Source organism: Zeus faber (genome assembly GCF_960531495.2).
Source record: "Zeus faber genome assembly, chromosome: 21".
Taxonomy (NCBI): Eukaryota; Metazoa; Chordata; class Actinopteri; order Zeiformes; family Zeidae; genus Zeus; species Zeus faber.
The window spans coordinates 3,115,342-3,133,469 of NC_137208.1; the positions used below are offsets into that span (position 1 = coordinate 3,115,342).

Below are 18,128 nucleotides of genomic sequence, written 5' to 3' on the forward strand. Positions count from 1 at the left end.
AAATCAAAATGTTAGTTTTGACTGGAACACAGGAAATGGAAAACATTTGTCAATAAATTGTCCATTCAGGTAAAATTTGCAAATTTTGTTGGGAAATTGTTTCAGATTCTGGAACACAGAATGGACAAAAATTACGTGTGAAGTAAGACTTGAAGTTAAAAATCCATTATTTATGAATGATAAAATAATAATAATAATAATAATAATAATTCACTTTTCTGATGTGAGATGAAGTAACAGCACGATTCAATGCCCCCCCCCCCCCCCCCATCTATTCATCGATGAAGTCGGAAGACAAACAATCCAACGGCTGCAAGGCGGACACGCCAACACCCAGATCCTGAACACACACACACACACACACACACACACACACACACACACACACACACACACACACACACACACACACACACACACACACACACCTGTCCTCTCTCATTTAAAGGGTAAAGGCTCACTTCACCTGTGAGCCAGGCACCTGGCCACGCCCAATGACCACACCCACTTCTCACCTTGGGTTAGGGTTAGGGTAGGCAACCCCTCCATCCTGTCCACCCCTCCGTCCCTCACCTTGGGCCACCCCTCCTCCACTCCAACGCCTCCACCCTTCCACACACACAACCCCTCGGCACCCTCACCGTGGGCCACCCCTTCGACCATCCAGCCCTCCGCCACCGCCGCCTCTGCCTCCACCTCCACCTCCAGCCAGCGTCATGGAAACAGGGGGTGGAGTTGTAGGAGTGTGTATCAGCTTTGCGCTTCTTTCCAAATCAGGTGCTTCTGTTTACAAAGCAAACACCACCACCCTCATCCACCCCCCCACCCACCCCCACACTCCAGCTCTAGAAATCCCACACACACACACACACACACACACACACACACACACACACACACACACACACACACACACACACACACACACACACACACACACACACACACACACACACACACCCACCCTTTGGACAAGACGCGTCTTGTAAATGACGTAATGTGAAGAATGATGTGTGTACGTGTAGAACTGGCAGTATGAGCTGTAGACCAGGGAGTCACAAAGTGAGGAGCCCTAGTGGTTGGTGAAGGGATTGCAGGTAGTCCCACAACAAATTCTACCATAAAATGCTGAGACGACGACGACGACGACGAAGAAGAAGAAGAAGAACAAGAAGAAGAAGAAGAGCTGCAGGCAGCAATACACAGGGTCCAATGTAGTCGTGTTAGGTAGGTATTACAGTTTTCCGGGTTCTGTGAAACGCAGCACGCTCCACGAACTCCAATAATAATAATAATAATAATAATAATAATAATAAAAATACCAGCAACAATAACAGGATTATATTGGCCAAATATTATGCAATAATTAAGAAATTAATTATAATCATTATATAATATTTATTAAACTTTTTTGTGTATTATAAAATATTTATGTTTTGTTTTTTATCTATTTATCATATATTTATTTATTTATATGTATTATATATTTATTTACAAACTATGTAAACTCACTAATGAAGTGTATTTTATTTTAGTTTGAGAGTGAGATTTGTGCACATGTTCTCAACAAGGTTTAGGGATGAATGTGTGTAAAAATGCATCGGTGGAGCCTCACTCTGCACTCCACAGAGTCAACGCAAAAAAAAAGGTCATTATGGGCTGCAGAACCTTTCGATCTGGAGCGACCGCCGGCACCAATCACAGCCCGCACGTGCTTGAAGTGTTCAAAGTGCTGAAATGTTTAAAGGGCGGTTGGCCCTTCAGGGCTTCACGCTCGCTTCAGACTTTAAAGCCACAGATCTGCTCCGCGGCACAAACATCCCCTTCCAACGCTGTCACATGACGATCAGCTGAGGATGAAACGGGAGGAAAAGGGAAAAAACGCACTCGCGGCGTTCTGCACAGTCACAGTTCACAGATCCAAAACTAAAACAGCGGCCGTCAACAGAAATATGCCGAATACTATACGTAATATAATATAGGACCAATACTGCACCAAAAAATATGAATAATACATATTACATCACATATGAATAATAATAATAATCATCCTATAGTAATAATAATAACAATTTTATAATAATAATTATATTATTATTAATGATAATAATGATAATAATAATAATAATAATAATAATAATAATAATAATAATAATATTGACATTGGATCCACCTCAACCCGTCGATCACTTCCACCCTCCATCAGTGTTCATGTGGTGCCTGTATACACCACCAACCTACATGTTTACACCACCACACCTGGAAGCAGGTTACACGGAATCTTTGCTTCTAATGAAAGTGAAATGAAGATTATATATATTTTTGGGAGATCTAAGGCACGGAGAGTGTCAGAGTCTAATCCGGATCAATCCCATTATGGGGATTTGCTCCTGATTGACGGAGCTGATGGATGACGACGAAGCACCGAGGAGCGAGGAGAGGAAGGAGCATGAGCAGCGGAGGACGGAGGGTGGAGGTCTGGACACGGAGGCATAGAGTACAGAGCGCCGTCGTGGGAGATTGGGAAGGAAAGTTAGAAGTGAGAACTTCAAAGTAAAAGTTAGAACTTTGAGACGAAAGTTGAAAATGTGGAGAAAGTTCCTATAAAGTTTGTCCATGTTACTTAGACAGACAGACAGACAGACAGACAGACAGACAGACAATAAAGCTAAAAATGAACAGGTTTATTGCCGTTTATTGCCGTTTGTCCTCTAGTTAAAATGGACAGTTAGTTTACCGACACACACACACACACACACACACACACACACACACACACACACACACACACACACACACACACACACACACACACACACACACACACACACACACACACACACACAAAAAATTCCTTCCTTTTATAAATGCCCTTCATTTAACACAACGACCGACAGAGAGAGAGAGAGAGACAGCGAGAGAGAGACAGAAAGAGAGGGAGGCAAAGCCTCACAAATCTGAAGCCACGCCCCCTTCAGAGGGCTGTGTCCCGTCTCGACCAATCGCAGAGCAGAACACGCCACATGCCCTTGCTTGTCATTGGACAGCAGCTTCTGGTCTGTCGGCAGTTATCCGTGACCTAATTAGGCGTGTAGACAATAAGGGTGTACTGGTAGTACACTGGTGTGATATACTGGATCTGTCTGACAGGGCTGTGGTTCTCAACGTGGGGCCTGGGGACCCGTGAGTCTTTCAAAGGGGTTCCAGGGCGTCCGCAGCTAAATGATGTATGGTTTGAACTTGATGTATGGTTTGAACTTCACTGTTATCTCATCAATATCAATTGATATCAATTGACACACTGTATATTATTATTACTATTATTATTATTATTATTATTATTACTATTAGTAGTAGTAGTAGTAGTAGTACTTGTATTATTAATTACCATCTTATAATTTGTATTAATTATTATAACCACTCATTATTACTTATCATGTTTTTTATTTGACTCATTTTATTTTTGAATATATACAGTATAGTGAATTCTGCGTACATATCCCCTCACTCTGCTGCAACGCCTGGAGGAGGACCAATAAAGTACTATCTTATCTGATCTCATTTACACGAGGCTATGATAAAATCACTGCAAAGAAAATGACATTTTCCTTGAGCAGTTTTGCCCTACGTCCCAAAATAAACTAATTTTGAATAAATTTGCGGTATTAATACCCTTGATTCATCATTTAGATCAGAGTTTCCCAACCACCGGGCCGCAGACCGGTGCCGGGCCACGGGGCATTCGCCAGCTGGCCGTGAGAAGGTGGGCGGGGTTGCCCTGTTTAGCCGGGGCTTTTCTTTTCTTTTTCATTTTTTTTGCAATGCCCAATAATAATTATTAATATAAGCATTAAAACACATTAAACGTGAGTCTCGCCCACCCGATCAAAAGTTCAGAAGCGATCGCCGCCTCCGCTGCCGGTCAGAGCGATCTCTGATGGAAAACAAGCGAGCGAAAACAAATAAAAAGTGTTTTTATTGTAGATTTATTTATTTTCCCCCGTCTCCTCATCGACCATCGAAAAAAAACCAAAAAGACGAAAACAGATTTCCGCACCGTCCCACCTGGAGCTAGAGCAGAGTTAGCTTCTTGCTCAAAGGCTCCTCAGCGGGGGATCCACTGGCCAAACAGCCCTGAATGCCTGGACGCCTGGAAAAACAGGCCTTACGTTACCGACCTGTTTTCCCATTCCTACACCTCACACTGCGTGGGAATGTGGGTGGTGTACGCACATGGGTAGCAGTGGTGGTTTCTGAAGGAGCAATAACTTATAAATAACCACAATTCCGGCAGGCGACTCTTAGATTAAAGAGTCCAACAGGTGGGTGCAGGGGAGGTGGAGGGAGTGCAGCAAAGCGGGCGGAGCAGGGACGGGCTGTTTAAAATCGATCGGCCCATATAAGGGCGTGGAAGCGCGTGGCGCCGTCAAGTTGTCCGACGGAACCAATCGTTTAGAATAACAGTGAGAAAGCGGCTGCAACCAATCGGGTCACTGGCAGTTATCACATGATCATCATCATCCATCATCCGTCCTCGTAACGTAATGAAGAAATGTGGGGTGGATGGTTAATTTTCCCCAAAATGTATTGAATGATTTGCTCAAATATTTGCGATCAGGCGGTTACGGAACAATATATAATAATAATAATAATAATAATAATAATAATAATAATAATAATAATAATAATAATATGTCATAATATGTCATAATAGTAATAATATGTTCAGGATAGAACTAAGGCTGGTTAACCATGATACAAGGTACACACACAAAAAAGAAACACCTCCCTTTGTTGGGTGAGAGCAGAGAGGATGAGGAGCAGGAGGTGGAGAACCACCACCCTCCTGCTCCAAGGTCAACACGCTGGCCAAGGAGAGCACATTCCTGCCAAATTGAAGAAGGGATATAGGATGACAGGAGGAGACCGAGAGAGAGACAGACAGAGAGAGACAGACGGACAGAGAAACTAGATTCCAGTCACCATCCGCGCCCACTACACAGAGAAGCCTTTGACTCATTCATCATACCCTCACCCACTCATTCATCCACCCATCCATTCACTCACTCAACTCTCCTCGTTCAACCAGCCATTTTCTAACTCATTCATCCATACATCCACTCATTTGTTCACTCATCCATTCACCCACACACCAACCCATCCATCCATCCATCGATTCATCCATCCGTCATCCTTACATCCAACCATCCTTTCATCCATCCATCGTTTCACCCATCCGTCCTTTCACCCATTCATCCCCTCATTCATCCATCCATCCCAGCTGATCTGCCTGACAGATGTACTATATATCTTTCTATTATCTGGTCATCCCATGCTAAGGCGATGGCGCCTCCACCTTTTCAAGCAGAGCGACCTTTTCTAACTGCAATACCAGCAGCGGCCATGAGGGGGAAGCAGCTCAAATCCCCCAGTGGAGCTGCGACGGAAAAGCAGATTTTGGGAAAGAAAAAAAGACTGCACGCCCAAAACCTTCACTTTCGCAACAAAAAAAACGAGCCATTAAATCCATTACCATTTCAACTAGCCAAACAGTATTGCATGCGTAATATATTGCAGTATTACTTTGGGCCGGGGTTAATCCTCTTATAATATTTCCAAACGTAACAGTTCCTGGTTCAATTCCTTTCCGCGTGCTCTGCAGCAAAGCGGCAACTCTTACCTCCGAGCGCTGCCACCTTTAGGCTGAAACCAGAACGTATCGCAATGTACAACTTGGTCTTCAAAATTGAACCAGGAAACAGCGTCTTATGTGCATCATTTGAGTTATGATGATGCATAATTACAGTTATGATGATGTATTGATTTGAGTTATGATGATGCAGAATTTCAGTTATGATTATGTATTAATTTGAGTTATGTGGATACATTATTTTGAATTATGATGATGCATTATTTGAGTTATGATGATGCATTGTCCAATCCTCATGGGATTTGGTGGACGGAAAGTCAGAGGGCTCCAGATGTACTGGAAATCTGTTTTTTAGCATTCACGTCCATAGGGGGGCGCTACAGTCACTATCTGAATGATGCAACATTGAATTGGCCAAATCTCCCATGCGGTGTGACCTACAGCCATGTGGGCGGTGTCAGCAGCTCGTCATGGCAACTAGGTTTGCTGGAGAGATTATCGACCTCCGCCATTTCCGCCGTGTCGAATTATATGAAAAACCTACTTTACTTGATACTTGCTCCTCGGCCATTCGTCCAGTTTCAACCAAACCAGGTTTAGTCGATTCTTTGAACCTTTATTGTTCAAAGTCACTGAAAGAGTTCCCAAAGTCAGAACAAAATGGCCGCCACAGACAAACGTTTTGGCAAAAACATTGCATCGTCCGGAAGTAGGCGTGGCTGGTAAACGCTGGGAACCAAATACGCTTTTTTCAGACTTGCCGCACTATTTTACATTAGACACGTTCGGCCAAGTTCACGCAGGTCAGAGGTCATAGCGCGTGCATGTAATGTTCCAGCAAATCAGACTTCTCACATGATCATATCTCACATCCTGTTTGTCCTACGGTCATGAACTTAGTGTCAGATGATCCAGATTCTCGTGGCCTCCAACCCTGCCAAAACATTTAGCTTACCAAGAGGTTGTTTTTCTGATATTCACCATTTTATGAAAATCATTTTTTCCTACTTCCTGCTTGGCCATTTGTCCAGTTTTCGTCCAACACGCTCCGTTGGACAGTTCCCTAATTCCAAACAATATGGCTGACACAGACGAACGTTTTGGCGAAAACGCCACATACACAGGAAGTAGGCGTAGCTGGTAAACGCTAGGTTCAATGTGAACCAAACATGCTTTTTTTATACTTGACGCACTATTTTACATGAAATAGATTCAGTTTGGGTGACGCAGGTCAAGACGTTTGACGGCCAGAGCTCATAGAACGCACAGAAACTGATGCGTCAATGGCTTGGTCACATTCTTCATGATGCATCATCATCATGCATCATCATCATCATCATCATGCATCATCATCATGCATCATCATCATGCATGCATCATCATCATCATCATCATGCATCATCATCATGCATCATCATCATCACCATGCATCATCATGCATCATCATCATCATGCATCATCATCATCACCATGCATCATCATGCATCATCATCATCATGCATCATCATCATGCATCATCATCATGCATGTATCATTATCATGCATCATCATCGTCATCATGCATCATCATCATCATCATCATGCATCATCATCATGCATGTATCATTATCATGCATCATCATCGTCATCATGCATCGTCTCTATCATCATCATCATCATGCATCATCACCATGCATGTATCGTCTTCATAATCATCATCATCATCATCATCATCTTCATCATGCATGCATCGTCTCTATCATCATCATGCATCATCATCATCATCATCATCGGCATCATCTTCATGCATGGTGCATCATCTGCACGTTTTGCTCTCTGGTTCATGCTCTGCAGGGATGCATGGCTGCTGCATGCATGGACACTTGCTCAGTGCTGATTGCAGCCGCATTCTTGCTGTTTTTATGTTTTGTCTTTTTCATTGTTCATTGTAATTTCTGGGTTCATCCATCCCTCCATTTATCGCCACTAGAAAGGACCACGAGGGGCCATAGGGGAATAAACGCGGCCAGAAAATTCTCTGAGTAGTTTATAACCCCCTGTGGCGCCGGGAGGCCTCCCCTCCACGCTGCACCGTCACATTTCCCTTCTCACGGCGTAGGTGTGGCCTCATCCCGTCAACATTTGGGTTTTCCCTCCAAAAACAGGCGTCGACTTCTCTCCAACCCCCCCACCCCCCCACCCCCCATGGTTTTACACCGTGGAAAGAAAGAAGAAACATTAAAAGCACAAAGACTAGAGGAGACATAACACGTCCAGGTCTGAACATTTAAAGACTTTAACAAGTCATAACACTGTGTTTCCACTAGGGGCACAGTTGTAAGAAACAGAAAGAGAGAGACAGACAGACAGACAGACAGACAGATCTAAAACAGATATAACCTAAGATAAGAGAAAAAAATATAAAAAATAATAACAATTATGAAAATAAAAAAGGTCACAAGGTCCAAAAGTGAAATATAATACAATGGTCATTGTCCTAAAAATACGAGCTTTGACATCTTCTCGTGAACTAACGCAGTCGTTTTTTTTTTTTTGGATGGATAGGCTGATCAATTACCACGCATGTGTATAACAGATATTTCTTTCAGAGAGTGTATGTGCTGCATGCGCCCCAATCCCACAGAATTAAAAATGTCCTTGATATTTATGAAATTGCCCATATTTTTCTTGTTTGTTGTTTACTCCTCAGGTTTATTTTCATTGTTTTTTGTTGCAGGTCTATATGTCTGGTGTATCACTGCGTTTGATCTTATTCTACATTTCCGAATCCTTCTCAGGTTTTTTAAATTGTGTTTTTGATATATTCCTTAGCATTTTTATTATCATGTGTATTTTCAGGTACATATTGTTCATTTGAGCTTTATTTTTCAAAGCCAACTTATTGCAAATTGCCATTTTATTTTTTCAATTTCTATTTTTTTTATTATTATTCACCTTTTTATTATTGGCTATATTTATTATATTGGAGCTGCCCTGACGCCGCAATTTTATTCCGTGGATGAATAAAACATGCATCCATCTATCTACTCCACCCAGCCATCAAGTCACGAGGAAGCCCCCGCTCCCTTTCCCCGTCCACCGCCACAGCGACAGTGTTTTCACGGTGTTATTTACTCCACCACCTCGACCTCCACAGTTGGGTCACCTACTGCCGCCGCCACCACCACCACCACCACCACCACCACCACCGCCGCCGCCCACACCTCGGATCACGGGACTCCCAAAGTTATGGCAACGCTAGATTACCTCCACGCCGCGGTGGTTGTGACCCCACCCGCAGGGAGGTTGATCATTAACCTTCCCCGTGTTGACCAAAACCACATAATAACCGTTAACCTTATCGAGCTGACCGCTAATCGGCCGTACATGTATATATGCACTTGCCCTTGACCCTTTTCAAGTCAACAAAGCGCAGCTTTTGTCGAAGAAGAAAGACCTCGTGGGAACAATGAGATCCATTGAAGGCTCCGTCGATGCTTCCTGTCCAGAGGCCCCGTGGCAGGGGCCCCTTTACCATTAAACAATAAATCAATGGCGTCGTTCTATCGGTTGCTTTGGTGTTTCAGTGGGTTCCTTCATGTCTGTTGTTCCAGGTGTGGCACGGTCCCAATCGCACATCTACACAAAGGCTCCATGTGCACATTGTATATTTATACATATGTACAGTATGTACCGTATACGTGTGTGACGCGCTTTGTTCTCTAAAGCTGCTTTAAAGTGGTAATCCGTAAGATTAAAAAAAAAAAAACAATCCCATATTGGATCATTCATTTAACTGGTACTTCATAAGAAATAACCAATCAATGAGGGAAATTTTTCAAATCATAAAATATACAGTATATTATAATAATGATGCAGTGTTATACAATATATTAAAAATAATAATTTAGACAGTTAACAGTTAACTATGCACAATACAAAGATGGCAGCAAACACTAAACCTGATAATAAACAACAATAACTAATGAGGTACCAGAAAGATGAACCTAAAAACAACATTTATTTGTTTCCATTGGTTTGCAGTGATTAGTTATTTTGCGTTAGTGTTCCTCCTCTATCTGCTGATTTTTTGCGATTTTAATTTTTTGCAAATTGTGATCAGTGAGCTGTCGATCTGGAGGAATATTGACCAAAAGTCACGAGTAAAATCAATGGAAATTTGGGAATTTCAGACAACAGACAATTCACGGACTGACTTTTGGATGTTGTCATTTTAATATTCAGCTTCCTTTCCTTTGCTACGCTCTGTATGCTTCCATTCTAACAATATTTATTTGTTATTTCACTGTTTTTAGGAAGCCCATGTAAAACCATAGCAAGGGACTGCAGATGAAAATAAGCTCCAACACTTCCCTTCTAAGTGCTAAAAAAGGTTTGATTATTACAATTATGATTATGATTATTATTATGATAATTGTTATGATTATTATTATTATTATTAAGATGATGATTATTATTATGATTCTCATTATGATTATTAATTACAAGAAGAATATTCCAATGGTCCTTGACAAGTCCAAATTGTTGCATCTGTCTTCCTCTCAATGACAAAAAAAACAAAACAACCACGACTGGGAAATGTAAACCCCAGAAACAAGATGTTTTCCATCGCTCGGTGCCTCCTGCCCGACCTGCCGTCGATGCAGGACCCGTTTAAAACATTCAGCGGTCGACAGAAAACCAAGACTGTGGACTGGAGCAATTGATTTCTGAAAGGTCATCCACGTCACCGCTGGGGCTGAGGCAACGGCAGGTGCTCAGATTGCGGTTTACGTTTGCACCCTGAGCCCCGGGGGGGGGGGGGGGGGGGGGGGGGGGGGGGTGGCGGGACGCGAGACATGATTCAGCACGAGCGCGCGGGGCCCCGGCGCTCGTCTTCCTTGTTTGGTGGAATTCCCCCGGGGAAGGGACGCTCTCACCTGCTGGAGCCGAAGCGACGGCGGGGGAACCTCGTCGGGGTTTGAGAGGATCACATGACCCGTTGTGAAATTACATTACCTCCTCGGCGAGTTCCGAGGAAGGACGGGCGGAGACAACGACTCTCGTTGTGAGAGGACGTGAACCGCTGCGCGAGCTCCGCGTAGGCTGCGGGAAGACCAGTCCACCATCCCCCCGCCGGTTTTTTGTTTTTTTCCCGGTCGGGTGAGGACGGCGGCGGCAAACAAACCCCTCGGCCCAGACGCCCCCGACCGTGCATGTTGGGCGTCAGGGATGCACCCTAGAAATGCGCCCCCCGTCAAGGGGGTCAGGGTCCCACGGATCCACTGAAGGGTCCCTCACCAGCACCACCCGGACGTTCTGGGACGTTGAGCCGTGACGTCATCACACGTGCATACTGGTGCGTGCACACTAGCGATGCAGCACCGGCGATGGGTCCCACGATCATCCAACCAAACCCTCTCCTTATGGAAGGAAACCGTGCGTAATGGGGACACTTTCTCCGTGACTCCCTCCCCCCTCGCCCCCTCTCCATGCGCCATGCCGAGAGGAGGAAGAACCTACAAGTGATTAGAGTCTCCGGCGTCTCCCAAACAATAAAAAAACAACCTGAAGCACATTGCTCACCGGCTGCGGTGCTAGGCTAGCAAGTTCTACGAGAAAAGCACCCGAGGCATGTAGGCCAACACCTACCCCCACCCGGCTCCACCCGCAGCAGTGTGTATGGGTGGGGCTAGGTGTCGCAAAACAGCTGTTTATTGGTTTACCCCTTGAACAGAGAGTTAGGTCATATTCCAGAAACGACACCACGTTGAGCGATGGCTCGTGGCAGTGGATGTCGGGCCGAGTGTTAGCGCACCCACCGCCCCCAGTGAGCTCTAGATCTGGATGCTCCCACTGGTGGTTTGAGCCACTGAGGCGCTCGCTCCAGCTCCCCCGAAAACCCCTGACGGGCGGGGGGGGGGTTGGGACTTTCAGATCGTCCAGATGGTGTCCTTTAAACCGCCCACGTTCCAGGCGACGGCGCCAACGACCCCGGCGTCTAAAGACCCGGAGATCGCTAAGCTCAGAGGGAGCGGCGTGCTCGCGACGGCGCCCTCCCTGGCTCCCTGCGGCGCCCTGGAGGGGGCGGATGAGGGAGGCGCTGTACGGGGACACGACCATCAAGCGGGTCATCTCCGGCCACACTCAACTCCGGTTATGGCCGACGCCAACGCCCTCAACTCAATGTATTTGGACTTTGATTTATTGACGTTGGGGGGGGGGGGTTCACTTTTTTTTTTGGTCAGTCAGCATTCATCACAATAACAAGATTAAACAGTAGAATCTTACAAAATGCACCGGGGATAACATTTCAGTGGGGAACTGTAAACACCGCTGCTCTCCCTGCGCCCCGACCGCCCTCGGCCGTGCGCCGCTCATGTTCACATCGAGCAGCCGAGTCCGATTCGACTGACAAAATTCTGAAGTGCAAAGCGCAAAGCTGAAGTGACGAGTGGGAGCGGAGCCACTGCAAGGTTTCTACAGAAGCCCCTAAACATAGTATGAAAGACAGTCAATGACGAGAACTTAGTAATGATTGTGTTTATGTTTCATATCCTCCTGTCACTTTCACCAGCAAAAAAATGGTATTACAAATATACATATCTATTTATTTATTTATTTATTTGTTTGTTTGTTTGTTTATTTATTTATTTATTTATTTATTAGGGACGCAGTGATTGTAAAATTCTGAGTTGATACCGATACCAATTAAATAACAATTTAGCCAACAGCCGATGCCGATGTTTTCCCGAGTTCCAGTGAACGCAGCATCACTTCCGGCTTGGAGCGCTGCAGAGAGCCGTGCTTGCGTCTCCTAAAAAGGATGGCATCCTTCTCTTGGATGGATGAAAAAAAATAAAAATGCCAAAATGGGTCGACAAATATACCTTGGCGGCCATTGATATACCTGGGCGACCCGCGCAAGTCTTGTGTGGGAAACACTGGGTAAACATTGTACGCACAAACACTGCCATCCGTGGACGTCATCTTATTTACAAGACAGCGGTAACAAGGTCAAGCAGCAGTTATGGTGAACTGGTCGGCACGGGAGCCATCGTCCGGTCCCAGCGACTCTCAACCTTCTTCCACATCAAGGAGCCTCGATGGGATACACGTTAGGACCCCTTAGAAAAGAAGATTACTGGGACCCCAAATATGACAAGAAAAAAATACCGGCTAAAATGCTGGGTAGCATGCATGGCCACGACGACAACAACTACAACAACAACAACAACAACAACAACAGAGAGTTATTTTGATTTCGGAAATACCACCGACAAAGTCTTTCCTTCCATACGACGAGTCTAGTGCTCAGACCCCATGTTGAGAACCCACGATCAACCACGCCACCGCGTGTGGGCCTTACACAACAAGAAACTGCGCCGTCCGAAATTAGACGATAGAAATCCAAATGATTGGGCGAGGAGCAGGGGGTGGTCGGAGTTGACGCAGACGGGGTCAAGAAGCCTCAGACGAGACGAAAAAGCCACGTCGGTGTTTAGTTCAAGTAGAAACTATAACCAGATACCTGAAAGTACGTCCAAATTGACAAACGTAAAAATAAAACCAAATCAGATAGAAATGGGAAACCGAGCGCTGAGCTTAAAAAACACTGGAAACACAGGGTTTCACCACAGGTCACTTGCAATATCGCACTTTTCTTTTTTTTTTTCCAAATCACACTATTGAACAGGACGTCACCATATGCACTATCAATAAATCTCTATTTTTATATAAAACATGGGTAAAAAGTGTCATTCTTAGATTTTGTTATCACTTTGCAAAAGTCCAACGAGCTCAGCGTGAAGCCGCCTTTACTCCTCCATGACAACATTCAAAGGCCACTCTGTTGTGGCCACAAGCGGTGGTGTTGTTGTGGTTGTTGTCGAGATGCTGGTCCAGGCTGAGAGCTTTAAGGAGGAGGAGGAGGAGGAGGAGGAGGAGGAGGAGGGACACGCGCGGAGAGCGGTGGTTATTTCCGTCGCTCCACCAGCTGACCGCACGCCGCCCAAATCCCCTCACAGAAAAAAAAATAAAAAACTCGACCAAATCCGCGCACGACAGGAATAGAGCCGTCACGGCGAGCGCACGGACAACCTGGGACGGGCTATTCTCTCCGGCCAGGTGTGTGTGTGGGGGGGGGGCCACGTCATAAAACAATAAACCCTGCCACTTCCTTTCCAGTGAAAGCACCGTGTAAGATCTTCCGGTTGTGACTCAGGCTGCCGACGCAGAGGAGGCAACTTCGAACGACAACAAATAAGTGAGGTCATCCGCAGTCAGGTGGCACCAGGTGAACAGAAGAAAATTTAAACCAGACGTGAATAAAAAAAGATAAATGGAATGACATTGGCGAGAGGGAGAGAGCAAAGGGGTCGAGGCTCATTTGAAAGCCTCGTTTTGACTTTGCGTAAGTTGGGGAAGATGAGATCACTCCGAGTGTAAACAAGTGGAGGTGCTGAACACTAGAGACTTACACATGTGGTGCTCATTTGTGTGTTTATTTAAACACATTCAATGAGTAGATAGATAATTAAGTAAACTGATGAATGAATGAATGAACGACTAATTACATCTTACAAATGAATGAAACAATAAATAGTCTAATTAAATAAGCAATAAGTAAATAATTTAAATCAACTAGAATCACTAATAAATAGATTTTAAAAGAAATTAACTAAAAAATGAACAAAAACTGAACATTTTGAAAAATAAAAATAAACAAACAAAAATCAAATAAACAAAGCTTCGGTGAAGAAATTGTAAAGTGACGGCAACGCAGCGTCAGTCAAATGAATCAACAAATGAATGCTTTAAAAATGTAAATTAATTAAATAACTGTGAATAAAAAAAAAATACACAAACTCTGAATACGTTCATAGATAAACAAACAGACAAACAAATAAACAAATAAACAAACGCGCAGTGAGTAAGCTGATCCCGACGCAGAGCGCGCGGTGATGCGGCGTCATGTGACGTGACGATGCACCGGGCACCGGACACCGGGAGGCCCGCCGTGATGAGCCCGGTGACCGCGTCATTATTTGGCATATAACCGCCTCGGAGACACATAATATAGCCCCCAAAAATAAACCCCGCGACGCGACCCCCGAGATGACCTCCAACAGCGAGACGCTCGCGGTGCCACCGCTCGCGGTGCGCGCACGACGCGCCGCGCCGCGCGTCCCGCACGCTCCGGGTTGAACGAACCGCACATTTCTTTTTTGGGGTTTTTTTTTGGGGGGGGGGGGTCGTTAGTTCTGTCTTACGCGTTGGTCACGAGCGCTGGAATGCGGCTAAAAGCCCGGCGTCCCGCATCCTCCCCCGCGCCCGCCCGCGTTCACACGGCGCGTCCCGCTGGGAGCCGCCAGGCGCGGAGAACGAGAAGCATCGCGGGACATTCGAGGCGGTTCGCGCTGCGTGTACCTGCTGAAGGAAGCTGCTGCGTCTCCGTGTGCGGGCTGCTGGGCGAGGAGGCTGCGCGTGTGCGTGTGTGTGCGCGGACTGCGGGAGCGGATTTGAATTCACACGCACAGGAGCCCCGGCGTGACGTCAGCAGAGGGGGGCGGGGTCTCGACCTGCAGCCTCCTCATGGTGCCGCTCAGGAGAGAGAGGTGAGGGGGGGGGAGAGGGAGAGAGAGAAAGAGAGAGATGAGAGGGGGAGGGGGGTGAGGGAGAGAGAGAAAGAGAGAGATGAGAGGGGGAGGGGGGTGAGGGAGAGAGAGAAAGAGAGAGATGAGAGGGGGAGGGGGGAGAGGGAGAGAGAGAAAGAGAGAGATGAGAGGGGGAGGGGGGTGAGGGAGAGAGAGAAAGAGAGAGATGAGAGGGGGAGGGGGGAGAGGGAGAGAGAGAAAGAGAGAGATGAGGGGGAGGGGGGAGAGGGAGAGAGAGAAAGAGAGAGATGAGAGGGGGAGGGGGGTGAGGGAGAGAAGGAGAGCGAGATGAGAGGGGGGGAGAGAGATGGGGGGGTGAGAGAGAGAGAGATCGAGAGATGAGAGGGGGAGAGAGAGAGAGATAGAGAGGGGGGTGAGAGGGAGAGAGAGGAAGATGAGAGAGAGAGAGGGGGGCGGGGGTGAGAGGGAGAGAGAGATGAGGGGGGGGGGAGAGAAATGAGAGGGGGAGGGGGGTGAGGGAGAGAAGGAGAGCGAGATGAGAGGGGGAGGGGGGTGAGGGAGAGAAGGAGAGCGAGATGAGAGGGGGAGAGATAGAAGGAGACAGAGAGAGAGCGAACGAGAGATGAGAGGGGGAGAGAGAGAGAGATAGAGAGGGGGGTGAGAGGGAGAGAGAGGAAGATGAGAGAGAGAGAGAAATGAGAGGGGGGAGAGAGATAGAAGGAGACATAGAGAGAGAGCGAGCGAGAGATGAGAATATAGAAAAATTTCAAAATGGAGAAATGCTAACCCTAAACAATAACCTAATTAAGCAAAAACTGTAAAAGCAGGAAAAAAATTGTAAAAAATATATATATATACATTTTTTTTTCTTTAATTCATATTAATTTTTTTCAATTTTCCCAGTTTTTATTGTCATTCAAGCAAAAACCCTTTTTTCAGGGCACACGTCATGGGTGAACAACATCCAGCTGTTCTGCCGCGACGCCAACAACTGCTCCAGGTTGTCCCCAGGCCTGGTGACGACGTGCACAGCAGCCCTCACTCCACCCCCTGACGCAGCGGCTGGACGACGTTGCGCTGCAGGAAGTGGTGCGTCGCTTGGATAGTGGCGAGAAAAAAGGGAACTCGACAACGGAAGACCGGGGACACTGCAGCCCAGAGAAAGCGCGGCTCTTCCCCCGAGGGACATTTGCACAGGGAGCCGAGGTGCCGATGCAGCGCCGTCTCTGGGGAGGCTCTCGCAAACGGGAAGGAAGCTCTGACAGCAAAGCGGCCGCCAGCCACAACAGAGCGACAAAACAAGTTCCTGAGAGTCAGCAGCTTGCATCACAGGCGGCTCGCGGCGGCGTTTTACTTTTTGCCAACAGCTGTTTTGCCCGTTCCCCAAACGGCGTTCGACCTCATCGGGGCGACATCCCAGCCCCGGAGAAGCGGCCCGGAGATCCGGAAGAAGGCCTCACGGGGCCGAGGAATCCAAATCCGAAATCTTGGGCTCATCGCCCTGGGTTTTTGTTACGGCGCGGAGGCGGCGAAATGATGGTTCCTCAACGTCTGACGCCGACTGTGGCGCACGGAGGAGGAAGCGTGATGCTCCACGGCTCTTTTGTTGTTGACATCTGAACGTCAGAAAATGCTGAAAGGATCGACGTGCACCTGCACATTTTTGAACTTGCGGTGAAAATCAAAATGGGTGGTTTTTCAGCATCAGGCACACTGAAGAGGAAAGGCGGGAGAGTCCCTGTCAAACAAAAAAGAAAGGTTCAGAGAAAGCATAGCGCTGAATATTTTTAATTTTCATTTTTTTATAAAGTATGTATAATATCTGAATGTCAGAAAATGCTGAAAAATGTCGATCCCTGTTACCCAGCGCCCGAAGCGACTTCCTCAAATGTCTTGTTTTGTCTACGACCCAAAGATATTCAGTTTACGGTCATGCAGGACTTCAGTTCATAATCACATTTAAGAAGCCGGTAGCAGAGAATTTGGAAATGTTCTTTTTTCCAAAAAATGACTCAAAACAATTAATCGATCGTCACATTAGTTGGCGATTAATGAAATAGCAACTAATCGATTAATCGATGAATCGACAAATCGTTGCAGCTCTGCTACCGGTTCACCCGACAGCAAGACAACGACCCAAAACACACCTCCGGGCTACGACACACCCACCTGACGGTGAATGGCTTCCAGCACAATGTCCAGACCTCAGCCTCACACAGCTGCCTCGGGGTGAACCGGACAGAAGGGTGGAGGCAGAGCAACCTTCAAGCGCAACGCGTCCGCGGGAAGCCCCGGCAACAGGGCCGGGGAGAACTTTCCCAAAGACATTCTGATTTCCATCGTGGAAAGAATGCCAAGATTTTTCTTTTTTTTTTTTTTGGCTCCCATTGTTTATTTGTTTCACTGAGACATTAAACTGGGTACATTAAAAAAAATAAAAACGGAAAAATGGAGGCGCTCTAAAACTTTTGACTGGTGCTGTGCGGGTGTATATAGCTATATTTGTTTTTTAACCCTATCTTGAGCCGATTGTTCTGTCTGCAAGAGACAGAGCGGTGACAACAAACGGAGCAAAGTAGGTCAGCACGAGCTCTGTCCAGGGATTAAGGCGACCGTGCACGCACAGCAGCCTGCGTGTCCGTCCGGGTGCTTGCCCAACCGCTTTGAATGAGGTGTTTAATTTGGATCATATGAAGTGCTTATCTCTGGATCATTACATTAAATTGGTCCACGTCTTCCTTGTTACGCTGGATCCATTGGTTTAGTGAACACTTAAAGGTGCAGTCAGTAGAAGTCAGTGGCATCTAGTGGTGAGGTTGCAGATAGCAACCAACCGCCATGTTGCACCGCCCCCTCCACAGGGCGGTGAAAGATGGCGGCCT

The 18,128-nt window shown here is 46.3% G+C and overlaps 1 protein-coding gene and 1 long non-coding RNA gene across 2 annotated transcripts in view; one reads left to right on the plus strand and one right to left on the minus strand.

Annotated features, from left to right (window-relative positions):
* Positions 1-15,136, minus strand: part of LOC307246261 (monocarboxylate transporter 2) — a 27,011-nt gene extending 11,875 nt beyond the window's left edge. Inside the window, exon 1 of the mRNA XM_080022142.1 lies at positions 15,059-15,136. The gene's annotated coding sequence lies outside the window, so the exon portion shown is untranslated. The remainder of the gene's footprint in view (positions 1-15,058) is intronic.
* A 25-nt stretch (positions 15,137-15,161) lies between these two features.
* LOC307246262 lies at positions 15,162-17,697 on the plus strand. Its single transcript, XR_013844698.1, has 2 exons — positions 15,162-15,246; positions 16,186-17,697. It is a non-coding gene; the product is annotated as an uncharacterized lncRNA (long non-coding RNA).
* The last annotated feature ends 431 nt before the right edge of the window (positions 17,698-18,128 follow it).